Here is a 12,303-nt window from a genome sequence, read left to right as displayed (position 1 = left end):
TCAACTAGTTCCTGAACAGTGTCCTTCACATGCTGATATTCAAGAGAGGGAGTTACACAGTCACAAGATGGAGGAATAGAAAGCAGTATTCAATGTTTACTTCAGATTAGCTCCACGTCAGAAATGATCATGCTTGTCACATGTCTCTCTCCATAGAGGCTGAATCATCATGTTAATCACATAGCTATCATATGCCTCAAACAGTCCTGATGCTCTTCTAGGTCATCACACATCCTGTCATGTTCACAGCTACAGTTGGGATACCTTAGTTATCATGTTACTCTCATGTTGGAGGAGGACATTCAGTATTTTCCCAACAGTTAGGGCTGAGAGCCAAGTCTCCAGTCAACAGGTGTCCAGCTGGACTCACTCACATTTCTATTTATTGCCCACTGATGCTATTATAACAGCAACAGAACGTGACTCTAATGACATAGAGCATTAGAGAGGAACATAACCTGTATTCATTTTAAAGCTTCCACATTATAGAAGCAGATTGTGTTTCCGAGCCAAGGCGGCGAGACATATCATTAACCAAAGAACTACAATATCTATGTGTCACCTGATGATGAAGATACGTGCAAATAAATAAAGAAGCAGGAACTTCCAGGTCTAACAAGGTAAGTAAAGGACCTTTAACCTTCACTATATGTAATGGCCAGCAGGGGGCGACTCCACTGGTTATAAAGGCATTAAGATTGTAGTCTATGACAAAATACCCTACTTCTTACTTGATTTACTACCTCAGAAAACATTTTTGTTGTAACTTTTTGGTCTCAATCTCTAAATGCAAGTCTTTTTCAATAAAGCACATTGTCTATTTTTCGAAATGATGGTCCCATTAAGAGTCAAATAGACGATAAAACAGGGAATGTTTTAGGGCGGGGCTTCCTTGTGATTGACAGTTTGCTACAATGGTGTTATCGTTTCCAACTTAAATACATTACAGTTTAATTTTTAATGCAATTAAAGCAAATTGTAATATTTTGGGCCTGACCCCAAAATGCAAAACTCAAGCCTTCAAATATGTGGTCCACAAACCCAAGGGTGTAACTTTGGTCTGAGAAGTGGGGGGGGACACAAAACAGTGAAACATTGTTCTCGATTTAATTTAATATTAAATAGATGGAAATATTTGTTTACATAGATGACCAAACTGTTTGAGACACACTGAGATAACTTAGACTCAAATGTACAATTTAATCGCTCAGTGAGTCCTTTATGTAGCGTGGTACAGAGTGAAGTAGCCCTCCACTAAACATTTAACTTGAGTCTTTTATTTTGTTCTGCAAAGAGCAAAAATATGTATCTTATTATCACAGTTCGCCACACACACACACACACACACACACCGTGAGTTCACTCAAGTGTGTGTTTACGTTCTCTGCACGTATTCACTATACTAACACAGAAACATGATGAACATTTGCATCAACATCCAAACAATAATCATGTCTATTGCATTGCTATTCCAGACCAGTTTCATCTTGTACATTCAATATCAATTATGTATCTCTTTTAACTTATTTATTTATTTATTTATTAACTATACACGAGCAGTCCGGGCTCTTTAGACCGGCTCATTGTTCTACTCTCCCGCCTCACGCTCGCTCAAGCTAACTAGGCCACCAGTGCTAACTACTGGCTAGCCATTTTCAGTACGTTACGTTTGCTGAACAAGTAACGTTCATAAACACTACTACATAAAATCCAACCGGGATCATAAACTCACACATAACATATTCACCCATCAATTACATAATTCCAACTCTCCGTTCTTACCTGCAAAGAGCAAAAATATGTATCTTATTATCACAGTTCGCCACACACACACACCGTGACCTCACTCAAGTGTGTGTTTACGTTCTCTGAATGTATTCACGCGAGACTTCTCTTTGTCCCCGAACACAGTGTAGCGAACTCGCCCTCTGCTGGTCGGAGTTAGACACTACATACTGCTAGATAACACTACATTTATCAAACAATAAACCAACCATTCCTTATCAGAAAACACACTGATGATTCTCACCACACTCTGAACATGAGCTGTACTAAATGCAAATCATGTTAACCATGTAATTACTAATACTGTAGGTATATCAACCCACTGATGGCTCTGTATGCCACATTTACCTCACTGAGCTGACGTTATCTCAGCCTCTCAGTCCGACAGGAGAGAGCTCTCCCTCTCCTTATTGTTGAAACAGCTTCTAATCTCTGTTAGCTCCGAGCTAGCACCAGATGCTAACAACAACCCCCGTAACTCTCTCTCTCTCTCTCTCTCTCTCTCTCTCTCTCTCTCTCTCTCTCTCTCTCTCTCTCTCTCTCTCTCACAAAATGCGCTCGTGCCACACACACAGACGCTCCTCCGTGACGATGACCGCTTGCGCAAACAAATAAAATAAACACATTTGAAAAGTGGGGGGGACACAAACGGGATTTTGAAAAGTGGGATGGACATGTCCCTCCTGCCCCCAGTGGAAATTACGCCCATGCACAAACCAATAAGTGACCTCCCTGTGACTATGTGTACTCCTTATATTCAGTCTACAGTATCATCAGTCTGGCTTCCATTCTTCCAGCGGAGCTCAGTCAAGTATCAGCACATTTCATTGGTAACACTAGGAAGCTGATAGAGAGAAGCTTAGAAAATATGTTTCAATAAAGATTTTCAACCAGCATGCGCCGGACGGATTCTGTGGAGAGGAAGACAGGAAGAGACAGTTCAGAGAAGACAGATATACTTTATCGACGTTGTCTTGTTTAAACCAATCCGTGTGACACTACATACTGCAGACTGAAGGAAAGGATACAAAATAAGAAGGCATGCCAGAGACACAATAATAAATACCAGCTGATCCGATTTCTTTCATGAGACGCACAAACTAACATGACTGTGTGTGAAATTGGAAGTGGAATACATCTGCAGTGAAGCTTAAAGTTTATCGTGTTATTCCACTTAGTGTTATGATCCGTGATAGTTTTCCCAGTTTCATTTTGTCATGTCAAGGTCTGTCTTTGTTTTCCCGTTTTGTGTTGAAAAGTGTTTTCTTTCAGTCTGTCTCAGAGTCTTGATGTTGTTGGACGGTTCTTGTTCTCAGAGAGTTTATGTTTTGCCTGGCCCAGTTCCACAAATAGAGGATTTTGATTTCAAGAAAAGGCCTTCTGCACTCGGGACTCTGAACTCTGACATTTACTACACTGGCTTACATGTGCATGATAGAAAGCTCAGAGGTAAAGATCTCGTTGTGTGAGTCAGTGTACAGTAACTCAAATCTGGCATTTCTTGCCGAGCCAAACCAGGTCAAATAAAGCTAGGGTTCATTTGAGTTACAGAACATTCATATTGCATAGTTCCTCTCCCTGAGTTTTGCATCTGTAGCATTTCCCTCCGAATACTGGTCGATGACTTGACTGATGATATGAATTTATACAATGTTCAGTGGCAACGCAGGGTGTACTGTAGGGTGTGGATGTCCTTAACCCAATCCAACTGTGACCAGATCTTATTTATTTTAGTTCAACAAGAATATTCTCCAATGGTGTGTTACTCAAGAGGTGTGTGTGTGTGTGTGTGTGTGTGTGTGTGTGTGTGTGTGTGTGTGTGTGTGTGTGTGTGTGTGTGTGTGTGTGTGTGTGTGTGTGTGTGTGTGTGTGTGTGTGTGTGTGTGTGTGTGTATGTGTATGTGTGTATGTGTGTATGTGTGTGTGTGTGTGTGTGTGTGTGTGTGTGTGTGTGGAAACAAAAAGTTGAATCCAATTGCAACATCAGTCAGTGAGCCAGGAAAGGAAAGAGAGTCTGATTCAGAGTCCAGAGTCCACAAGGTCTCATTTCCCCCTGATGGAGTAAAAAAAGCAAGACGCAGCCAACAAGGAAGGACAAAATATAGCAAACCCTGAGGCTCAGAGAAATAAAGAGATGAGTTCAGAGAACACCCTCTCACTCTGAACAGGAAGGAATGCCAAGAGCTGAAACATAAACACCTAAATCTAATCTCCATAAAGATGAACATTATTAATCCCATTCTGGTATTTAAAGTATCACGGTAGATAAGAACAGATGTAAAGTGGAGATAAGGAACCTCTGTAGGCATGTAACTTTTTTGTAGGTGTTGGATATGCCGGAAGAAGTGTTAAAAGCTACTTTAAAAACAGATCTCATATTGACGTAAAGAAACTGTCACTACAAAACATATGATCCACTCTAAACGTAATGTGACCTTGCATGTAAAGCACATTTTAAAGCAGTATGACCTGATAGGGCTAAAGCTAAAATTACCCAACCATATTGAATTCAGCCTGCATCAAAAGGCTTAACGATTGGCATAGATTACATCAGTATAAGATTCAAATCCTTAAAGTAATCATCAAATATGTGAACTGCAGCTCCGATTCACACAGAGATAGAAATTGGATTAGTCTGAAGGAGGGAAAGTCAAATAAAAGGAGAGGTGTCGAATTAATAAAAGTACATTTAAGGTGTGTTTGTACGGTAGCAAGATAAACAATGAAATCCCAACTCAAACTTTGTTTATGTTTGAGGTATTTTAGTAAAATATCTAAAAAAGGCAATGCATTAGGTGCCTTTAACCTGCATGTATTCTATAGGGTGAACGGACAGGTTTAAAAAATAAGTCAGATTTTATAGAAGTCTATTAAAAAGTTCCCCTACTTATGACTTTATTTGTTACCTCTCATTACTTCAATTATGTGAACTGCGGCTCTGATTCACACAGAGATAGAAATTGGATTAGGAAAGAGGGAAAGTCAAATAAACCGAGAGATGTTTAATAAAGAAAATGGCAACTGTTTGCAATATAAGTCCCGTTGCATAGAAGTCTATGAGAAAATGATCTGACTTCTTACTTTATTAATCACCTCAGTAATCGTTTTTTAAGTATTTTTAGTGTCAATAGCTAGTTTTTAGTCTTTCCCATTACAGTATGATATTATTTACGTGTTCATTTAGTAAGTTAAGGTCCCATTTAGCGTTAAATTTAAGCTGGGTACGCTTGAGGGTTTTGTTCACTTGTTAATGAAAGCTACATTTTTAGCTTCACTCTCTTTTGTCATTCGTGGTTTAAAAGCATTATTGGCCTCTCTAATGAACTGGAGAAGGCACTGACTTGAACCAGAAATGACATGGGCGCTAAATATATCAAACAGCATCATCTCACACGTCTGCTTCATTTGCACCTAATGCCAATTTCTTGATGATGCAACTTATTCTCGTTAGAAAGGAGCCTCTCCTTCATTCTGTGCGATCCCGTTGAGCTGTATTTGTGAATGGAGTAATTAAATGAAGCTTATTAAAGTCTTTCATATCGAGAATTCAGATATTATTCAAATGAAATGAAGGTTAAAGGTGGGGTAGGTAAGTTTGAGAAACACTTTTTGTTATATTCCATGGAATGTTCTTAACGTCCCGACAGCAATGAATATCTGAAGTGCTTTGACAAAAAATCCATAAAAAATCTCATCAGTGGAAGCCATGGTGCTGTAAAAAGCACGACCAATCACCTGAGCCGGCTAAAGTAACTGGATGGCCTACCTGCCTGTCAGCCTTCCATCTGTGCACAAACTTATCTCGTGCCCTCATTGGTCATGTGCGTGTTCGTGTGTGTTGGAGGAGGGGCTCTGGAAGGAAGTGGCAGATTTGTTCCAGCTGTGTATTTTCAAATTCTAACGCACTCGAGCTGGTTTCTCCAAAATGACCTACCCCACCTTTAAATGATGGTGGTCAGCTTTTCTTTGAGAACGAAAGAAACAGCCCCTGTGATTAATGATGTGATTCTTCAACATGCAGCATTTCAGATATCTGAGGTGTTCCACAAATATCCAGCAGCAGTGCTTTATATGAGACCACCTCAACGTACTCAGTACAAATGATATCAGATATAATCATAACATATATTGTATGTTCTATATGTTCTCGTTTGTGTACTCGAGTGAATTGTTTGTTTGTAGCTGGAAACAAATCCTGAAAAGCAGATGAATGAAGAGTCACTGAATGAATGACCCACTTACATTTGATATGAAGGAACTCGAGGGGAGTTGAAATAACTCAGACACAGTCGTGTAAATGTGAGCTGAGAGAGGATCAGGGGTTTTAGAAAGTTGTGTGGAGTGACGCTAAATGTTGCAACACGACTAACTCGACTAGTAATAATAATACATTTTATTTTTAGGCGCCTTTCGTGACACCCAAGGACACCGTACAATTTGTTTAAAAAAAAGAAAGAACACGCTAATAGGCAACAGAACATGATCATGAGGAGACAGTCAAGTGGACACAAATGAAACATATATTGGGGTAATAGTAGATTTAATTATGTTTTTATGATCAGGCAATGCAGGAATTTGCTTTACCCAGTGGACCCTTCTGAACAAACATAAGTAATATTAAGGATTTGAGGTCATTTTAAACATCTGGATCCTCTACTTTTTAATCCAAAAACTAGATTAGTCTATTTTTAATGCATTTGTCTCCATTAAAAAGGGACAGCTTAAGGCCACATCTAGATTTCTATGAAGGAAAAACACCTTAGAAGAGGGTGTGTTTCTTCACCACAGGAGCTGAACCTTCATTCAGGAGGGAACCAATCAGAAGGACTCGTTAGTGTGTGTGGAGCAGAGAGACAAAGTGCCTGAGGCTGTGACACTACAATAACAGTGTTCTGTTGCGGCTGCTTAACTGCTTCCAATGTGGATTAGAGTGAAATGTAATTGCCTTTTATTTCAAATGGTTGATAATGAACACAAAAGGACTTTATCCCATTTGTCCAACAACCCATTAGCGCTATAAAAAAACACCATTGCTCTGAACATATGAACACTACCTGCAACAAGCAGATGGAAAAGTATTATGCTCCACACCTGGCCAATCACTTTTTGGAGGGCGAGTTTTTTCGGAACGTTTCTCCGACAATGACGGAATCAAAAAGTGTGCTTAGTTTCTTTAATCCAGTCATTCAAAGACAATCCTTCAAAATCAGGCCGCTGATTGCTGGTTTCCAAACGTTTGAATACAGTCATCCCAAACCACACAGGAGCTAATCCTTCTATATCAGGCTGTGACCCGACCTACGAACATAGCATCTTTAGTTCAAACTACGTGGAAGGGAAGCTACATTTTCTTTGGTCAAAGACGACTCATGAAGGTGGATATGATTAACATGCTATGACTGTGTACAGCACTCCAAATAACCCAGAGAGCTGCTTCACTGTATCTGCTGCCATGCCATGTTTAGGATGAAAACCCAATTTGGACAAATAGGCTGTCACCTTGAAAGCAGAAGCCCATTGCTCCGGAAATACCCACTCTACCTGCAACAACCAGATGCATAAGGTTAATGATTATGCTCCAAACACCTGCCAGTCCCTATGCTAACGGGGGAATTACGGAGAAAAATGCTTATTCTTTTGAATCCAAAGTCACAAATGACAGCTCCGAAATCAGGCTGTGATCCAGCCTACGTACTTAGCTCAGATAGAATATAACTGTGATTCAGCATTTTGAGTTAAACAACAAGAGTTCGACCACAAAAAGACAGACAAAAATAATGATTTACTTACAAAAACTCCATCCAACTGGTTCATCTGCTGCGTGCCATTTTTCTGACGATCCATTGGACCGATAACCAACTTTTTCCCCATAGTCAGTTACCCGGAAAACAAAGGAAATACCAACTCTACCTGCGACAAGCTGAAGCACAATATTGCTCCCTACTTGGTCAAATCGGATGTAATGGGGGGCTTGCTTGCAGGACTGTTGATTTCGGAAAGTTCCTCGGACGAAGCCCTGAAGAAAATTAGAAAATTGTCTTTGAATCCAGTCATCCAAAGCCACAAATGGGACCTAATCCATGGAAATCAGGCTCTGATCCAACCTATGTACATAACTCAATTAGAATTTTGAGTTAAACAACAACAGTTGGCCAACCACAGAACAGAAAACTCACGAAGGCACATAGAAATGTACAAACAACGACTCTGAATAACTCTGCAAAACTCAATTTTAGAAAACACTGGTTCATCTGCTGTAATTTTTCTGTCGTACCATTGGACCGAAAACCCACTTTTGCCCCAAAGTCAGTTACCCTTTACCGGCAACAGACAGATGGACAATGCTAATTATTGTGCTCCGAACACCTGGCTATGTTCGGGGAGGACTGTTGGTTTTGGAGCTTCTCAGACGGAGCCCCCAGTAATTAGAAAATCTGAGAAGTGTGCCTAATCTTATAAATCCAGTCGTCCAAAACCACAAATGGGAGTTAATCCAAGGAATCCTTAACGTGTTCCGACCTACGGACAAAGCTATATTAGAGTTAGAGGAAATGGTAACAGTTACAGTTTCTTTGGTCCATAAGATAAGATAAGATAATATGTACTTTATTAATTCCAAATTGGAAAAATACTTTGTTGCAGCAGCTTAAAACCAAACAATGCGTTGCACGTAATGCAAATTAAAAGAGTAGAAATAAACAATTCTCAAATATAAACATCTCAAAAATAGAAATAGAAATAAAGAATCATTTTTTAAGATAAATGGATGAAGGCACATAGAAATACAGACACATAGACTAGCTGTGCAAAAACTCCTAGAAGACGCCGGTTCATCTGCTGCCATTTTTCAGATGATCCATCGGAACGAAAACCCACTTTTTTCCCAAAGCCAGTTACCTTGAAACCAAAGACCCTTTGCTCTGAAACTAAACTCTCTGTGCAACACCCAAAGCTCTTTAGTCCAAGTTAATTCCTTGGCTCTCCGCCTGTATTTGATGGAGCCCATGTGCTTTACGACCCTTTAACAGGTGGCTAACGGTTAGCGTCCATACGGGTGATTATTATGCAGCAAAACAGCAAAAGCTTATCTTATCTCCCCAATCATGCCTTCGTCTTTCCAACCCAACCAGCTGAGCCAACAAGTAATAACCGGAAATCAGACGCAGGTCGTGCCTTTGTGCTCATTCTGAATAACAACCAGCCATATGTGCTTCTGTTGGTTGAAGGGAGAGTGGGGATAACAAGCTTTCAACAAATTGGTTTTCGCTCCAGCGAGGCATTTCACAGACTTTGGGGATTTATGATCGAAAGGGCGATCTCCGTTCATCTGTAGCAGATCTACATTTTGTATGAGGTTAAACTGTATTGTGGTGCAAAAGTGTCAAAATGCAGTGAAACCTAAGCAGCCGCAAAACGCTTCACACGTAATCTGATTCTGCAGGCAATCCTGTTAACTACCCTCTAAACCACGTGTGTGTGTGTGTGTGTGTGTGTGTGTGTGTGTGTGTGTGTGTGTGTGTGTGTGTGTGTGTGTGTGTGTGTGTGTGTGTGTGTGTGTGTGTGTGTGTGTGTGCGCAATCCAGAAATAGCTGCCTTTCCGAATGCACACAGGAGCTGATTACTGCCTCTTCGCTATTTTTACATTCTGTTTCCATTGAGGATTTACAACCTCAGTATTAATAGCCTGTCCTGTTTCTCCCCGATAGATGTGACCGATCTGTACAGGCTGAGGAAGAGGAAGGAAGGAAGAAAAGAAGGAAGGAAGGAAGGGAACCAATAGGAGACGACGACAACAGAAGAAGATCCTGGACTTCTAATCGCCACAAGAGATCATGAAGACCTCCGAACGTTGTTTTTATATGCAGTTCTCTACGTTTTGGACCGGCAATGAACTGATTCAAAAGCTGGTTGCTGTTGTTTGAGACTACGTACGAAGTAGACACCTTCAGTTTTCATTTGTGACGCCCAGAACTTCCTGTGGTACAACGAGAAAGATCAGCGTCTTATAAACACAAACTGAGACTGTTTAACTTTCTGTCTTGTTGACCCCTCTTGCGCTGGCCTTCATGAGAAAGTGTTATAGATGAGAACAGCGCTGCACTGCCTATAGTTTTATCATGCCTACAAGCTGCTTTTTCATGTATCGCACATCAAACAACAAAAGAACATCTTCTTTAATTAAAATAAGATGGTCAAAGAAAATATCTGTATCTTCAGGCGTCCACAAATGACGGAGATCATAATCTATACATGTAAGTCAATGGGAAACACTTCATCACAGCTACATTATGATGCTAATGAGTTTAACGTCAATCGTACAGGGAACGGTTGTCATGTTAAAAGTCAAATTAGTGACTGTAGAAGCTGCATTAGAATATAAAACACTGAGCCAAGGAAATCCCAGTTTCAGTGTTAGCCAGCCGCCTAAAGCAGTAGTTCTCAACTGGTGGGAGCCGTTTCGAGTGGGTCGCAGATGTGTGAGTGAAAAAAACAAAAAACAAAAATATTTTATTTTTTGGGAAAAAAGTCAAGCTTTTATTTTGAAGGCCCGCTTTTCTAACGCTGTGCATGCAGTAGGCGTTGGACTGGAATTACCGGAGACCATTAACGGCTTTGCAAACTTCTGTCACGTAGTGATCATCTTCTCAATCAAATATCTTTGCTGGTGTTTTTTCGAGTCTTCTGGCCAATCAGAATCAAGGACGCTGTCCCCACGGAGAATAACTTTGCGGTGGAACTACTCTTTATAGATCCATGGGTACAACTTCAGATCAAAATGAACACGTAATGAAATATGACCCCCAGTTTGATGATTGACAGGTCACAGAACAATGGGAGCTATCTACCCTTACCCACAATTTAAAGTAATTCACACAGACTATGTCCTCTTTGCTCTTCTCTCTGAATTGAGCAGCAAGATGTCAGAACAAAGTGAAAAACAAACAATGGCATCAAATATTATGAATATGTCGGGTAGTAGCTAATAGATGTATTTATTTTCTTCTAAGTGTGTACCAGAATGCGTAGTTTATATGTTAGTATTTCTAAAAATCTCCCCAGACCCCCTGCTGGGGTTGGGTTTTCAGCATGTGGGCCTTTTTATGTTATACAGTTCAGCTTTGATTCCATCATCTCATTAAACTTTTTTTAAAAGCATACTTTAGTTCTGTGAAGGGATATAAGGGATATATGCACTGTACTTAACTTTAATATTGTATGCTGAAAAGCGTATATATTACAGCACGATTTTTTGTTGAATAGATTTGAGTGGTTCAAATTTCGGGTCGCAATTTATTGACAAAGGAAAAAGTGGGTCCCGAGGCCTGACCACTGGCCTAAAGGACATCGACCCCCTGTTGATTTTAATATAAATATATGTATTGAAGCATCATAGAAGATATTGAGCGATTGTTTACCTGACTAACCCTCGCAATTGGGCTCTTTCTAGATTTAAAACTGCACAGTATTATTAATTCTCTGATTGGTGAAAACCTCAGAATCTGTATTTACCGCCAGTCAAATGTTTCCTTCCAAAAAAGGGGCGGGGCCATGGCGTTGAGGGAAAGTACCTGATTGGTTAAACGCACAAGTGAGTTAAAGGCAAAAAATAAAGAGGTTTGACTTGTGTAAAAAAAAAATGAAAATGTTTGGCAATGTCAGTCGAGCTAAAAAATGTCGTCATGTGATATTTTGAAGACATTTCAGTAGATAATAGTGCATGAAGGAGCTTTCGCTGTAGCAGAAGACTGATTTTGGAGGATATATGAAATATTTGTGTTCATAAAAAAAGCCCCCTTTTTCATTTTAATGTGACCACCATGGCCGCTCTTAAAGAAAAGATAATTTGTCAAAAAAGAAAGTTGGTGAATTAATGAAAATGCCATATTTCTACTGTTCTCACAATAGATAAATACACAAATGATGGGTAAACTTTGTAACATTCTTTCTTATGGTATTATAAATGACTGTGTAGTGTTTTGGAAACATGGATATCCCAAACTGGACTTTTCTGTATGAAATGTTATCTTAAAGCAACATGCCTCTACTACAACAGTGCTTGAAGTCTTTTTGACATAAACAAGACAAATTGCTGACTTAGTCTATGTCATCAGAACCTCACTTTGAACTATTAAAATTGTATATGACCTACTCAAAGTTAAATATGTTTGTAATCGATCCCCCCATAATGATATTGTTGCTGATGTATTCTGTTTACAGGTGTTTTCATTCCTTTGCATGCCAATACTGCTATTAAATTCTGCACTGCAATGATATCAATTTATTCCACACAACACTGAAAACCCCCAAAAAGCGCTTTTGGTGTGTTTTTGACTTATTTCTGAGGCTCCACTGATTCCTCCGTTGTCATCCCGGGCCAATTTGATCAGGTTATGGCTTCAAATCTGATAAAACAACAGGATACAAAGAGAGAAAGCAGGGTTTTAGTCAGGAACCAAGCTGCTTCATCTCGATGGATTTCAGTCCCAGAGCAGCAGGAGACGAGCTGAAAAACATCGG

The 12,303-nt window shown here is 39.8% G+C and overlaps 1 protein-coding gene across 1 annotated transcript in view; it reads left to right on the top strand.

Moving 5' to 3' along the window:
* The window catches only part of LOC307024373 (urotensin-2 receptor-like), a gene marked incomplete at its 5' end in the record, with an annotated part of 69,284 nt that extends 57,230 nt beyond the window's left edge, over nucleotides 1-12,054 (top strand). The window contains one exon of the mRNA XM_079658438.1: nucleotides 9,492-12,054. The remainder of the gene's footprint in view (nucleotides 1-9,491) is intronic.
* Between the last annotated feature and the right edge of the window lie 249 nt (nucleotides 12,055-12,303).

The sequence above is a fragment of the Notothenia rossii genome (assembly GCF_949606895.1).
Source record: "Notothenia rossii genome assembly, chromosome: 11".
NCBI lineage: Eukaryota > Metazoa > Chordata > Actinopteri > Perciformes > Nototheniidae > Notothenia > Notothenia rossii.
Note: the sequence above shows the minus strand (reverse complement) of the source record. Positions and strands in the feature narration are given on the sequence as shown.